Source organism: Myotis lucifugus, unplaced genomic scaffold (genome assembly GCF_000147115.1).
Source record: "Myotis lucifugus unplaced genomic scaffold, Myoluc2.0 scaffold_117, whole genome shotgun sequence".
In the NCBI taxonomy this organism is placed as follows: Eukaryota; Metazoa; Chordata; class Mammalia; order Chiroptera; family Vespertilionidae; genus Myotis; species Myotis lucifugus.
Window position 1 is genome coordinate 3,059,426 of NW_005871165.1, and position 16,202 is coordinate 3,075,627.

The 16,202-nt window shown below is 46.5% G+C and overlaps 2 pseudogenes; both read right to left on the reverse strand.

Moving 5' to 3' along the window:
* Positions 1 to 261: 261 nt before the first annotated feature.
* On the reverse strand, positions 262 to 2,597 carry LOC106697924 (annotated as a pseudogene).
* An 11,278-nt stretch (positions 2,598 to 13,875) lies between these two features.
* LOC102422000 overlaps positions 13,876 to 16,202 on the reverse strand; it is a 3,838-nt pseudogene continuing 1,511 nt past the window's right edge.

Below are 16,202 nucleotides of genomic sequence, written 5' to 3' on the forward strand. Positions count from 1 at the left end.
AAAATAATATTGAATGTAAACTCTAATTGAAAAATAAAATTAGAAAAAAATATTTGATGTCAGTTTTCCTTCCACTAACCTAAACTATAAAGCGTTTTCAATGAGTTAAAATTAAGGAGGATTACACCTACTAGAAGAAAAGAGAAGAAACTTCTATTAGTCTGAGGTTTCAGAATCCCAGCAGTGTCTTGGTCAGAGCTGGGCTGGGGCTGGGAACGGAGTGTGAGAGCGTGCAGGTGGCATCCCTGAGGACTCAGAGGTTCAGTGGACTGAACTGAGTGTTTCAGCAGTAGAACTCACTGAACTGTCTTGCTAGTCTCTACACTGCTTGAGAGGGTGTAACTCAAAAGAGAAAAGCTCATATTTATTCCTTTCTTCTGGGGCTCTGTGATAGCATTTAATCCAATGGGATGTCTTCCTCACATATTATTATGGTATTTCTTCAAGTCATTGTTAAAAGACACAGGGTCTCATTGTTCTGGAGCACTCATACCCATTTCATCTAGGTGTTCAATGGGTCCATAAATCTCCCCCTGGGAGTCATACCCTCCCACATCTTTAGCTGATAAGGCAAATGCATTTCAACACTGTGTTCATCTTCATCTGTTTGCAGAGACATGCATTTCAACATTCCGATCTTCCACAGGTTTCTGTAAATCTTTTTGTAAATACGAAGGTCCTACAAAGGTGTCCTGTATATATCCATCCTGGAAAGTGCACATCAGAGAGGGGCACATGATGTGAGAGCCTGAGGACGAGACTTCTCCAGGGGACAGGAGGATCCACTTATTTGTAAGGCTGAGCAGCACAGATTTGATTTGCAGGAGGTGTAGCCTGCATGGGGAGCAATAATGACTCTAGCAAGTCTGTGTGTGTAGACTGTGCCTGTGAACGACAACCTTCAGCTGTGCACTCACTGCGGTTCTGAGGTGTGCCAGCTCCTGGCCTGACTGGCTCCCAGCAGACCACTCGGGTGCACCTCTTGGTGCCCGTGTCCCTGTGCTGCAGGAGGATGAATGAGGAGGAGGTGGGGATGGCAGGAGAAGGTCCACTAGGGGAGGAAACGCGGCTGGGCCCAGCCCCAGAGGGGGCACAGCAGGGATCAGATCAGCCCAGCCCAGGAGGGAAATGAGGGGCAGTGGTGGCTGAAGCAATAATCACCACAAACTCCAGAAACCTTCAGAAAATGGGGCCCATGGAGACTTCACAGAAACCCGGAAAGCTCTGGCCCCAGCCCCGAAGTCACTGCTCCTCTGCAGGGTCTGGTTCTGACCAGCTGGCCCCACTGTCTCCTACACCCGCCCCCAGTTGGACTCCCAGAGCCACCGCTGGTAACCCCACCTGAGTAACTCTAAGCCCATCCCTCCCCCTACTCCTTTAGGGACTCCCCGCACCCACCCCCAACTCATGGCAGCCTGCATCATCTTTTCTTTTTTTTTCCCAAAAACAAAATTAGTATTTTAATTAATTTCAGAAAAAGATGTCACGTGAATGTCGATTCGAAAACATGACAATTAGAGGCTTGTTTTTCTGGAATTGCAAGGAAAAGAAATAACCCTTAACAGGTTCAGCCATACTTTTCTGGATCTTTCTCTTGTATCAAAACTATCTTCTTCCCAAAGCACCTGCTTCAAAAGCCAACTCACCCTCTCTCTCTCCCTCTGGCAGGGACAGGCTAACCCCCCACCATGTGGGGGCTAAGGACCCTGGGTCTGACCAGCGAACAGAACTGTCCTTCAAGCCACAACCCACAGGCAGTGGCGCCCAGAGCCCCGCTCCCCGTCCGCAGGGTAGAGGCCACAGCGCTGGCTGTTTCCACCGTCTCAGGAAGAGGAGCCAAGCGCTGACCCTCAGCACAAATCAAGGCCCGGTATGGAGAGAACAAGGGCTCCTAGGCCCGGAGCAGGCTGCAGGCGGGGGCAGGAAGAGGGAGCTGCTGCCGCCACCCCATCTTTAGAAACAAGGGTTCCCTGGGACCCTTCCCCAGCTGAGCCTCTGAGAGGCGCTCTGCTGCTGGGCTCCAGGGACACGCAAGCACACAGGGTGAACAGGCCAGAGCTGAGGAATCGGGCAACTGACCATCTGGGGGAGGATGAGCTGGGAGCGCAGCTCTTCACCCGGCTGCCGCCCCACCGCGGACAGCGCGTTGAGGACCCCGACGGCCACCGGGACTGGTCCAGCTGCGGGACCTTCGGGCCTTTTCCCAGGCCCCACATCAAGTGTCGGGTCCCGTTCCAGGTGTGACACCTGAGAGGGAGGGCGAGAGGTGGCTGAATGGATCCGCACCGGCCCCAGACACAGGGAATACCCGGTTCCGATGAGACTCAGAGTTCCCAGGACGCGACAGGGCCCACAAGCCAACAAGAGAGACCCTGCCCTCCAGGCAGCACCCGTGCGCGGCGGCCAATGGACATGCCACGGGGCGGTGTGTGTGTGTGGGGAGGGGGGGGGTGGGCAGCTGCAGACGGTGACACGAGGAGGCGGGGGCGGTTTGACCCCGTTCTTATTCCAGGAGCTCTCCGTCTCTTCCTCCGCTGGGTTCCCACAGGAGCAGCGTTTCCGATGCAGAGCCGAGGACTGGGTGGCCCGGAGGCCATCGCGGCCAGCAGGTCCTCGCCTTCCTGCGCGGACTGAGCAGAACACAGCGCCTCCCAGGTCAGCCTGCATGTCTCTCTCGGCCCGGCTCCCGGCTCCCGGCTCCTGTGCAGCAGGGAGTGACCCGGGGAGAATCCAGAGTGGAGCAGCGGACGGGGGCGTCGGGGGGCGGGGGGGTGACCCCAAGCCCCGAAAGGCTGGAGCGGCGGGAGGGGGCGGGCCGCTGGGGTCCCTGCGTGGGCCCCGCACCACGGGCCTCCCGCTGCCCGGGCACGGGGCGAGCAGCCATCACCACGAAGCCAGCGGCCAGGCCGGGTCTCAGGAGGGACACGGGCACCCATCCCGCCCCCCACGAAAGTCCTGCATCATCTTCAGGACTGAATGTCAACAGCACCTTCCAGTGAGTTGTGTGCACAGTGCGCCCAGGTGTGGGGCCGGATGCCCATGTTTCTGACCTACTTCTTGAAACAGCCACTGCATTTTCTAAGTATCGGCTTCCGTTGTAACTCTGAGACAAGACCCTGAGAAACAGGCCTGGCTGGTTAGCTCAGTGGTTAAGCACCGGCCCGTAGAGGGTTCCATTTCCAGTCAAGGACACATACCTCAGCTGCGGGTTCGTTAGGGCACATGCCGGAGGCAACCAATCGATGTGTCTCTCTCATGTTGATGTTTCTCTTTCTCTCTCTACCCACCTCCTCCATCCCTTCCACACTGAAAATCAATGGAAAGATATCCTCGGGTGAGGATTTAAAAAGAAAAAAAAGAAAAAGGACCCTGAGCCCGGCTGGTGCGCCTCAGCGGTTGAGTGTTGACTCAGGAACCAAGAGGTCACCGGCTTGATATCCAGTCAGAGCACATGCCCGGGTTGCAGGCTCGATCCTCGGGGGAGGGAGGCCTGTGAGGAGCAGTGGATCAATGCTGTTTCACTCATGGATGTTTCTCTCTCTCTGTCCCTCTCCCTTCCTCTCTCTAAAATTCAATAAAGGGAAATTTTTTTTTTTAAAGATCCCGAGAAAGAAATTACAATAGAGAGAGCTGTTGGCATCTTGTTGACAGCAGACTATAGGAAAATTAATCCAAGGGGGTATAAATCAATTTTTAATTGTTTTTTGAGAGAGAGAGAGAGAGAGAGAGAGAGAGAGAGAGGGACATCGATGAGAGAGAAACATCTATGTAAGAGAGAGACATCGATTGGTTGCCTCCCACATGTGCCCCAACGGGGGAATCAAACCTGCAACCTTTTGCTGTGTGGGAGGACACTCCAATCAACTGAGCCACCCGCCAGGATTTTTAAAAGATTCCCAGGTGATTTTAATGTGCAGCCAAGGTTGAGAACCACTGGTCTAGGCTGTAACAATATTGAGATGAATTTCTCAATTCCACACTACCCAAATTTGAAATGTAAATTGTAGTTTACAAGAGTTGCTGGTTTTTGGAGAACAACTTTTCTATAATAATTTAACTCTTCAAACACATGGGTTACAAGTCAGTCTAAATGTATTTATTATTTTTACCATAGCATTTTAAATGAAATTTATTGGGGTGACATTGGTTAAATTCATGGTGGCCAGGACAAGGGAACCACTGAAGTGGCCTGCAAGAGATGGATAAAGGAGATGTGAATTTTTAAAAAAATATATATATTATTGATTTTTTACAGAGAGGAAGGGAGAAGGATAGAGAGTTAGAAACATCGATGAGAGAGAAACATCGATCAGCTGCCTCCTGCACACCCCCTATTGGGGATGTGCCTGCAACCAAGGTACATGCCCTTGACCAGAATCAAACCCGGGACCCTTCAGTCCTCAGGCTGACGCTCTATCCACTGAGCCAAACCTGTTAGGGCAGAGATGTGAATTTAATTTTTAAATGTAAACTTACAAAAGTGCCCTTTATCTTCACCTGACATATCCTATAACTTGTGGAATTTGTACAAGAAACCAAGTTGGAATCTGGATTTGTGTATAATTCGAAATGCCTGTTTATTCATTAAGTCACTGTTACCTGCAATTATGAAGGAAATTTAATATTAATATTGTTTTCTTCATTAATAATTGGTTCTTCTGAATCTTCATATTAAAATAAATGTTCTGGTTTGCTTACTACAATGATCTTTATATTAAATTCATTATTTCTTTTTAAAAATTTAAATCATTTTTTATTTTTCAATAAAAGTTGACATATTATATTACTTTCATGTGTACACCCCAGTGACTAGACATTACGTAACTTAGTAAGTCTTTTTTTTTTAATATATTTTATTGATTTTTTACAGAGAGGAAGGGTGAGGGATAGGCAGTTAGAAACATCGATGAGAGAGAAACAACGATCAGCTGCCTCCTGCACACTCCCCACTGGGGATGTGCCCGCAACCAAGGTACATGCCCTTGACTGGAATCGAACCTGGGACCCTTGAGTCCGCAGGCTGACGCTCTATCCACTGAGCCAAACCAGTCAGGGCAGTAAGTCTTCTTTTTTTTTCCTTAATTTTTATTAAGTTATTACATATGTGTCCTTATCCCCACATTACCCCCCCCCATCCCCCCCACTCATGCCCTCACCCCCTGTTGTCTGTGTCCATTGGTTAGGCCTATATGCTTGCATATAAGTCCTTTGGTTGATCTCTCCCCCTTACCCCCACCCTCCCCTACCTTCCCTCTGAGGTTTGACGGTCTGATCGATGCTTCTCTGTCTCTGGATCTGTTTTTGTTCATCAGTTTATGTTGTTCATTATATTCCATAAATGAGTGAGATCATGTGATATTTATCTTTCTCTGACTGGCTTATTTCACTTAGCAATAATGCTCTCCGGTTCCATCCATGCTATTGCAAATGGTAAGAACTCCTTTTTTACCACAGCAATAGTATTCCATTGTTGAAAAAAAAGCTGGGGTAGCAATACTTATATCTGACAAAATAGACCTCAAAGTGAAGGTCATAACAAGAGATAAGGAAGGCCACTTCATAATACTAAAGGGATCAATACAACAAGAGGATATAACCCTGATAAATATGTATGCACCCAATGCAGGAGCACCCAAATACATTTAAAAAAAACTCCTGGAAGATATCAAGGAAGAGTAAGTCTTCTACTGCTAGCATTACCATGAACAGTCTGGGTCTGGGTCCTGGGCCTAAACACTTCTAGGGACCTGTTGTCCCTGAAACGCTCAGGGGTGCACAGACACACCTGGCAGCCAGGCTAAACCACCACCGCGTGATGCCCTCGGCCTGCTGAGTCTCATGCCTGAGCCCACAATGCACAGCCTGCTACCTGGATATCTCCTATGCTCATGCACGTCCCATAATATTTCAATGCAGAGCAAAAGTTCAAAGATAAAAAGGAATGTACAGATGCATAATTTGCGTGTCCGTGAAGATGGCCCCCACCTGTCCCACGGGCTTCCTTCTGCATCTCCAGGGGAAAGACCTGATGGCATACCCACTGGCTGCACAGGCATAAAGAATGGGGCCACGTGTTCTCCTCCCAGAACCACTCGGGACTCGGTCTGGGTGGCTGAGGACCAGGCGGCAGCCTCCCTCCTCACTGCCCCACAACATGCAGCAGCACCTGACTCTTGGCTCCAGCTCTTCTGTGTATTGAGTTCAGGGATTTCAAACTGATCAAGGGAACACATATGACCAAACCTGGCAGCAACACACAACAGACTTTATTTGGGGGGCACTTTGACAGATTAACATGCAGGGGGAGCTCACCCCAGCATAAGGCCTCCCAGAGACAACAGGATGGCGCCCCATCTAGAGAATGAAAAGGGCAGGTGGCTCCAAGGGGAGGAGAGACTCAGCCAGGGACCTGCGGTGTCTGGTGATTTTGCTCAGCATCATGGTGAGGGCTCTGGGTCAGAGAACCCAGAGGGCTGCAGTGAGTTGTTTATACCCGGGGTCCGTGTTATCTACGGCCAGAAGACGGTACTGCAGGTTCCACACTACCCAGACACTTTAAATGGCTAAAATGAGTTCACTTCAACTATAATTTAATCAATTGGAATTGGGTCAAGTAGTTTTTGAACAAATGGTCCAGACTGCTGTGCAGTAAAAAACACAGGGCCAATAATATGGGCATCTTTGGTTCATTGATATAAAACCCTGCTCGCATATATTTGTTGCCAGTGGAAGTGGAATCCTTGTGGTGTCATTGAGAAAAGCATTTTTGGAGACCCACATGGGAGAATGAGGTCTGATGGTAAGGTTTATTTGGGGCAATAGAAGGCTCCCCCAGGTTCCCAAAGTCTCATCTCTGTCTGTCCTGTCATGAAAAACAGTCCAGCTTTCTCGTCATCAGGCCCAGTACAAAGACCAGTGTCCAAAAGTGCTGTGCCATGCCAAACCTTAGTCCACGCCTGTCCCCATCCGGCTAGCTTAGTCTGTGTTCCCAGCTGCACTCTGGCTGGTGCGAGGCCCAAGCCCACGTGGTCTGCCACAGGCCCCAGGTGGCTGCTAAGCCCTCATGGTTGCTATGGAGAGAGAACGTGTGAATGAATGGGGTAAGCACATGTTAGAGAGAGAGAGAGAGAGAGAGAGAGAGAGAGAGAGAGAGAGAAAGAGAGAGAGAGTTTTGTTAAGCTTGGGTTATATTATCTCAGGCTTGGGAAGGACCAGGTACCCTTTCAAATTAATCAACTTCCCAATATTTCACGAGCTTCTGATGGTTCCTCCTTTGATCCATTCCATTTCCTAGACCTCCCCAGGTTTTGCGTCCCTTACCCAATGCGATCCTTTCCCCAGGCTAGACTCCACTTGCTATGGTCACCACCTGAGTTCCTCCTACCCATGCCTCACAGTGAAAGCTCCTCCCCGGGTGCCATCTTGGCTCCTACTCACATGTGCCCAGCGGAGGAACCTCCCCTTATTGTTTGTCCTTTCCCCCCATAGTCTGGGCAAATGGACCTGGGAAATAGAAAAGCCGTCCTTCCTCCCTATAGCGGGAGTGGGCGGGGGAGGGGGGGGCGGCGGGAGGGCGCTGAGGGACGTTGATCCCCTTGGTGGGGAAATGCTGCGATCCCCGAGGGGGTTTGTGAAGCTGTAGCTCCCGAATGCAGCAGGCTCGGTGTCCCACGCAGCTCCACAACCCATTGGGCTCAACAATGTCCAACTCCCTTTACTCCCTTCCTTTATTAATATTCAGCTACCTATGCCAACACATTCTCATATAGTTTATCTTTCTCCACAGAAGAGCCAATAATCTGTGTCTTTGTCACTGGTTTAGACTTCCTTAGGGCAATCCAGGCCAGCAGCCTAATATTTGGAAAAGAAATGCAGGCAATGCCGAAACCGGTTTAGCTCAGTGGATAGAGCGTCGGCCTGCGGACTGAAAGGTCCCAGGTTCGATTCCGGTCAAGGGCATGTACCTGGGTTGCGGGCACATCCCCCGTAGGAGATGTGCAGGAGGCAGCTGATTGATGTTTCTCTCTCATCGATGTTTCTAACTCTCTATCTCTCTCCCTTCCTCTCTGTAAAAAAAATCAATAAAATATATTAAAAAAAAAAAAAAGAAAAGAAATGCAGGCAAAGGCCTGAGCCAGGAAAAGATTCTAAAACCTGACCAACCTCCTGCTCATTTTTTTCCAACCAAAGCCTCTCTGAGGTCCCTTGGGAAACACAAGCACTTACGGACAACCCCCCCCCCCTCCTTTTACACACACACACACACATTCAGGGTTGGATCTTTTGCCTTGAGCCCTTCTCATGATCAGGTGACCACACCAGTGACCAACAGTCTGCTTGACTCTCAAACTATCTCAGAACCTAGAACATTCCAAACCAACTGTCACACGGCAGCTCTGCCAAGAACCAGCAGTTATTTTAACTGGCCAGCCCCGGAAGAGCAGTTAATGCAACAAGCTGGGGAAGCAGCCAGCTGGGCAGGAGCTTTGCTGGGTTAATGTGTTACGTCTATAGGCCCTGACATGTAGCTGACTGTTGACTTCAGCTAGTGTCTGTGCAACTTTGACTGAGACCTGACCAGCTGGCAGTGGGTGCACTCATACTTGACTGTTAAATGAATGTCAATCTGTGCCTGTAGCAATACTCGTGGACTAAGTAAAATGACTTTCCACGTGTAAATGAAAAGAGTATGGCTTGCCTTTTCCCAGCTTTCTCTTACACACAGGGCATTAAGTAGCTACAATTATTTCAGTCAACTGAAAGATGTGATTTCCACAGTACCTTCATTTGAGTAATTTGTGGGGTACACACTGTATTTGGCAGGATGTCGTTTTTTCAAAACCACTGCCAGTATATGCTGACGGCTCTTGGAAAACGCCATTGGTCCTACCTGGAATCCTGTTACCCAGCAGGACGGATTTCATCATTACTAACGCTCTCCAAAATGTCCGTAAAAAGAGGCATCAAGAAGGAAGTTGTGCCCTGGCCAGTTTGGCTTGGTTGATTGGAGAGTTGTCCATACACCAAAAGGTAGTGGGTTTGATCCCCAGTCAGGGCATGCATGGGGGCAACTGATTGATGTCTCTCTCTCTCTCTCTCTCTCTCTCTCTCTCTCTCTCTCTCTCCTCCTTTCTCTAAAATCAATAAAAAGCATATCCTTAGGTGAGGGAAACAAAGTTTTTAAAAAGAGAGCAGTAGCCGAAACCGGTTTGGCTCAGTGGATAGAGCGTCGGCCTGCGGACTGAAGGGTCCCAGGTTGATTCCGGTCAAGGGCATGTACTTGGGTTGTGGGCACATCCCCAGTAGGAGATGTGCAGGAGGCAGCTGGTCGATGTTTCTCTCTCATCGATGTTTCTAACTCTCTATCTCTCTCTCCCTTCCTCTCTGTAAAAAATCAATAAAATATATTTAAAAAAAAAAAGAGAGAGAGCAGTTATTACCAGGAAGGGTTCACCCCTTTTCCAGACCAGTGAGGCCATGCTGGCTGGACACCCGATCACCATGCTCTGTTGTCTGGATTCATAGGACTGCACTAGAGACACATTAGCCATAGAAATGAACGTAGGAGACCATTATCTCTCCCCACACCCACATTCTCACTTTAGGACCCAGAACTAGGGTGGCTGTAGAGACAAAAGCCAGCACAAATTTTTATTCAGCCAGGAGTATTCCCGAATACACATGAATACTCCTGATGCTGGAGGCATCTGCAGTCATAGACAAGAAAACGCTATGATAGTGAGATCGAGCCGCGCACATTTACAAGGGTCTTTATTTTATTTTATTTTTACAATTTATGGGTTTTTTTAAAAAGTGGGTTTAGGTGTTGACTCAAAGGCCAAAGACCCAAAAAGTCACATTTAGAAAAAAGCAATTGAAAGGCCGGAACTTTTCCCGAGCATGTGCCTGTGAAGTACACTGGGCTGCCAATTATACAATACTAAATCCAAGCAGAGACATTGGTCTTGAGAAAAGAACTCATCATCGCGTTTACAATGGATGCTCTCACTTCAAGATGATCTCTTTTATTAGCTATCAATTGGTAAAGACCCACAGTAAATACCATGGCAGCACATAATGGTTGCTTTGTATATTGTATATCATGTATACCATGATTATCACATCTGAATTGAATTGAAAAGTTTTTTAAAAAGGAAAAAATATATATCATAAATAAAGGGAACATTAAGCAGAAGATGTTTGGACTGAATTCAGAAGGTCCCTTTAACAGGTTCTCAGACGGAGTTAGGGGAACACAGAACAATCGTCAGTACCTTCGTGATCACTGATCATGAATTATTCAAGGAGCTTTGATAGGTGAGGACAACAGGCTAGAGGGTATGGTGGTGGTTAGTTAACAAGTATGGGCTGACCCTTGCTAGGCCATCCTACTGGGTAGAAGACAGATGGCAAAGGAGAGAAGCAAAAAAAGAATACAAAGAGTCTTTCAGTATTCTCTTACATATTGGCTATTGAATAACCTACAATTATTCATCATGAATCAAATTAATATTTGAAATTTCATAGTACCTTCCATCCAAATATAGGTTGGATGCACTGTGTTGAGTGTCAGGGCATAAGTTTAATCAACCCACTGCTGTTGTATTCTGACTGCTCCTGGGAAGCCTCCCAAATGGTCCTACCCAGAATGTTAACATCCAGATCTTATCACTCTCGCCAGACTCTACTCTTTGGAAACACAGACCTCAGGAAGAAAGTTATGAGGGAGAAGGGCTTACCCCTCTATCCAGAGACCAGTGAGGCTGTGCTGCCTAACACCAGGCCACCCTACTCTTCCTTCTGCATTCACAGCACAACAAACATTTTTGTTTTTGTTTTTTTTTATCCAGTGAGTGATTCCAGAATTTATACCAACATTTCTGATGCTTGCGGCATCTGCACTTATATAAAAGAACACACTGAGGATCAAGTCAAGCTATGCAATTTTACACACAGGTCTGTTTTAACTCTTGGTAAATTAAAAAAAGCACAGATCTAAAACAGGTTTGGAATCAAAGGTCAAAGACCCCAAAGCAAGTAGAGATGAGCCTGTTGAGAGGCTGGGCTTTCTCCGGAGCATGTGCCTATCAAGTTCATTGGCAAGCCAATTACAAAATACTTAATCCAAGGAGGAAACTGTGAGGGAAAGTCTCCACCGCCCAGTTTATAATGGGTGTTGTCATTTCAAAATGTTCTTTTCTATCAGATATTCAAGTAGGAAAAGACACAAGGTCAACATTAACCTAAAACATCAAGGACACGGTGTATGTCTTACAAATTGCACATTATAAGATTTTATATCCAAAACACTTGGCCAGTGTTGCTAAGTGGTTAGAGCATTGGTCTGCATACTGAAGGGTTGTGGGTTCGATTCCCAGCCAAGGGCACATAACTAGGTTGTGGTTTGCTCCTCCCCTCTCCCTCCTGCCCTCCCCTGCCCTGCCCCCGTCGGGGTGTGTGTGGGAGGCAACCAGTCTGATGTGTCTCTCTCATCCATGTTTCTCTCTCTCCCTCCCCGTTTTTTTCTCCCTTCCACTCTCTCTGAAAAGCAATGGAAAATATATTCTCAGGTGAGGATTAACAAAACAAAAAAAGGAAAGGAAAGAAAGCATTAAAGCAACATTTCTATATGACATCAGTAAAGGGGTGCTTACTTGAACAAATGTTTTTACTTTAGAAGTTGCATTTAACAGGGTCTCAAAGCTAGAGGGACACAAAATAACCATCAGTACCTTGGTGATTGCTAATGATGAAATACTCAGGGAGCTCTTCTTGGCTTGGACAAGGGGCTAGAGGGCATGAAGGTGGTTAACAAATATGGCCTGAGCTTCTGGGCCATCTATTGGTTGAAAGACAGATGACAAAAGGGAGGAACAGGAAAGAAATGGAGTCCTTGTATAGTTTTCTTATATGTGAGGAATTTAAAAACTTAAAATTATTCATTGTGTAAAAATTAACTTTTATACTATCTTCAATTTTTTGTATATTTTTATTGATTTCAGAGAGGTAAGGGGAGGGAGAGAGAGAGAAACATCAATGATGAGAGAGAATCATTGATAAGCTGCCTCCTTCAAGCCCCCCACTGGGGGGTCATGCCCAAAACCCAGGCATGTGCCCTGACCAGGAATTGAACCATGACCTTCTGGTTCATAGGTCGATGCTCAATCACTGAGCCACAGCAGCCGAGCTACACTACCTTCAATTTAAACATAGGTTTGGCGCACTGTGTTGCTTGGCAGGACAAACGTTTTTAAACACACTGCCAGTAATTCTGACTGCTCAGAGGAACGCTACCCCATTGGTTTTACCTGGAATGTTGGTACCCGTACCCAGAAGAACAGATTTCATCATCACTAGCACTCTTCAAAATCAACTCTGTAGAAACAGATATATCAAGACTAAAGTTATTAGTGAGAGGGGCTAACTCCTGCCTCTGGACACCAGTGAGACTGAGCAGTTGACACCAGATGATATTTTTTTCTTTCCTCTAGAGCAGGGGTGGGCAAATTTTTTGACTCGAGGGCCACAATGGGTTCTTAAACTGGACTGGAGGGCCAGAACAAAAGCATGGATGGAGTGTTTGTGTGAACTAATATAAATTCAAAGTAAACATCATTACATAAAAGGGTACGGTCTTTTTTTTTTTTTTTTTTTTTAGTTTTATTAATTTCAAACGGGCCAGATCCGGCCCGCGGGCCGTAGTTTGCCCACGGCTGTGCTAGAGTCATTACACTTCCCTAGAGACTCACTCACCACAGACCTACATGTGGGACCATTTTCTCTAACCACATCTACATGCACATTTTTGGGACCCAGAATTAGGATGGCTATATAGATAAAAGTCAACTTTTTTTCAGACAGCAAATGATTCAAGAATACATACCAATAGTCCTAATGCTTGAGGAATCTGCAATTTATAGAAAATACTATGAGGGTTAGATCAAGTTGTGCAATTTTACATGGATCTTTTTTTTACTCTTACTGAGTTAAAAACACACATGCACAACAGATACAGAACAGGGCTCAGTCAAAGGTCAAAGATCCTAAAAGAAAGTGTAGTGGACACCTGTAAAATCAAAGGAGCATTTCATGGAGCATGTACCTCTCAAGTACTGTGAATTACAAATTAGCAATCCATTGAGGGCAATTGGTCTTGAGAAAAAGGAAATTGGTCCACCTTCCAGTTTATAATAGATCCTACCTAGAATCCTGTTACCAGCGGGACAGATTTCATCATAGCCAACACCCTCCAAAATAGATTCTGTCAAACCGTAGGCTTAGGAAGAGAGTTATTAGGAAGAGGGGCTACCCCTTCCTCTGGACCCCAGACAACTATCATTTCAAAATGTTGTCTTCTATCAGGGTATCAACTGGTAAAAGACCCACAGTCTACACTGACCCACCACATTAAGGGCCCTTTTAATGCCATGTGTACTGTATATTGTCAGATTCTCACATCTGAATTTGATTTAAAAAGAAAGCAACATTTCTATATAACATAAAGGAGGCCTTAAAATAGCAGATGTTTAGACTTCAGAAGGTGCCTACAGGTTCTCAGATGGAGCTAGGGGAACATGGAACAACTGTCAGTACCTTGTGGTTGCTGATCATGAATTACTCAGGGAGCTTCCATAGGTGTGAACAAGGCACTGGGGTGTGGGAGTGGTTAGTGAATGAGTATGGCGAGCCTCTGCTGGGCCATTCTTCTGCGTGGAAGAGAGACGACAAAGGAGAGGAGCAGGAAGGAAGTGATACAGAAGGATCTGTGTACAGTTTTCTCTTACTTGTGGGAAATTGAAAAAACGACAATTATTTCATCATGAACCAAACTAAAATTTGAATTTGTACAGTACATTCAATCTAAATAGGGAGCGTTTACCCTGTTGCTTGGCAGAGCATACATTTTTCAAACTCATTGATGGTATATGCTGCCTGCTCCTGGGCAATCTCCCCCATTGGTCCTACCTGGAATCCTGTTACCAGCAGGACAGGTCTCATCATACCAACACCCTCCAAAATAGATTCTGTCAAACCATCGGCAGAGGAAGGAAGTTAGTAGGAAGAGGGGCTCACACCAGATCACCTGCTCTTAGCTCTGGATTCCTAGCACTTCCCTGGAGACGTGCTGGCCACAGCACTACTCATGACCACGTTTTTTCTCACCACACTCTCATGCCCATTTCAGTACCCAGAATAAGGTGGCTATTTAGATGAAACACAACTGAGGTGTTGTTTTAATTCTTCCAGTGAGTGATTCCAGATTATAGACAAGTATCCCTGATGCTTGACTGCATCTGCAATTGCAGGAAAGAAAACACTAGAAGGGTCAAATCAAGCTGTACATTTTACACAGGCACATATTTGAACATGCTCGAGCATCTGCACGTGCATGCATGTGTGCGCATGGGAACATGTGCTCACTAAGGGGAAGGACTGGGACACTGGGCCTTTTAAGGTGTGCCTCCTGAGGGGAATGACTGCTGTTTATTCTTTTTCATTAAATGAACAAGCTTGTAATACAGCTCAGGTATGTAAAATACTGCACACTGTAAAAGGTCTAGAAAACTAGAGCTTCAAGTCTTGTTTTTAAAAAGCCATTAAGCTTAAGTGGAAAACCAAGAATGAAGTACAAAACTGTAACGAGGGCCATGGTGGTTCCACAGTGTCTGCATCCAAAGTCCTTCACTGCAGAGCAGCAATCTACTCAGTGAATATCATAATGATCTGCGCGTGGACACAGGCATGTCCAGCCTAAGGGTGGGGTGGGGAGCTGCGTTGTCAGTTGGGTGTGCTCGTACTGAAACAGACCTCATAAGACCAAGAACCAGCCAGCATGAAGGATTAAATTGGAATGCGTGCGCGCGCACGCGCGCACACACACACACACACACACACACACACACACACACACATTCCATGTAGGTTGGCTTCTGGGTTTTGGTTTCAACTTTTGGGTTTTGGTTTTTCCTAGGAGCTGTGATGAGTTCTTGTAAGTTTACTGGTAAACAAGGTCCATGGTAGGGCCTTATTGCTTGGTCTAATGTGACTTCTGTAGAGCTCTGTACTGTGGTCTCTCCTTTCACTGCGTACTGCAGATGAACCATTTAGCTAACCCTCTCACCATCCCCAACCTACCCTTCATGGAGAGCTCATAGGTCAGTTGCTTGAAATGTTCTGGAAGACCAGCATATTTATTTCCATAGCAGATTACCTTGATCCCTTTGTCCAGCATGTTTTCTTGAACTCATCTACATCTCTCCAAACAGAAAAGGGCTTGGAAAATGGTGTCATCCAAGGTCCGGCCACAATCCAGGGAAAGAAATTACTTGTTTTCATAGAGTTTCTGAACCTCTCTTGTAACTTCAGTGTTCCTGAGCACATTCCGGTACCCAGCCGGATGAAGGACAGTGCATTAGGGTTGGTGTAGCTCCCATGGATGTGTACCACGCTCAGCTTCCGCTTCTGTTGAGCCCACTCTAGAACCTTTTGTTCATCAGTAAGGTCAAGGGATCCAGGTTGTTTTCCCCGCTATGCTGTGTACAGTGCCAGGAGACTGTCGAAACCTGGAGTCAATTCCAGGGCCCCATTTTCCATCAGGTAGAGAACTGACTGAAGTAGCTGTTTTCCAGTCTTCCATCTTTGACTCCAAGTCATTGAATATTTCATATGAACAGTCCTTGAAATACATGGATGGAACATTGCTAGCACGAGGAGTTTCTGAATAAGGTCATGGGCAACATGAACAAGATTCTTGTTTTCATGGAGACATTCCTGAAATTTTTTGCTCTCCTTATCTTCTAGAAGATCAAAGTCAGTGACAGCATCACGAAAGCCTGAATTAACTGTTAGGGTTTGGCCAGTGACTCAGGCTGTGAAATAATCCATAACTGAGAGAAAAGATAGATGCGGGGAGGAAAGGGCCAAGTATTGCTCATCAATACAGGATGGGGGGAGAAAGAATGGCTTTCGCTTTTAAAGAGCAATTGGTTGCTGTTGCTAGATGACAAGCAAGGGAGGAAGTGATTGTGTTGAAGTTCAGCAGATACGGGGGTGGGGGGTGTCTTAAAAAGTTAGTTTGTTTTCAGGAGATAGTCTGGCAGATGTCCTAAGGAGATGTCTTATCAGTATTTTTCCCAAGCCTGTAAAACAAGCTTGGAATAAAAGTTATGAAGAGTTCAAAAGAGGTTTGTTTGAAGGGGAGA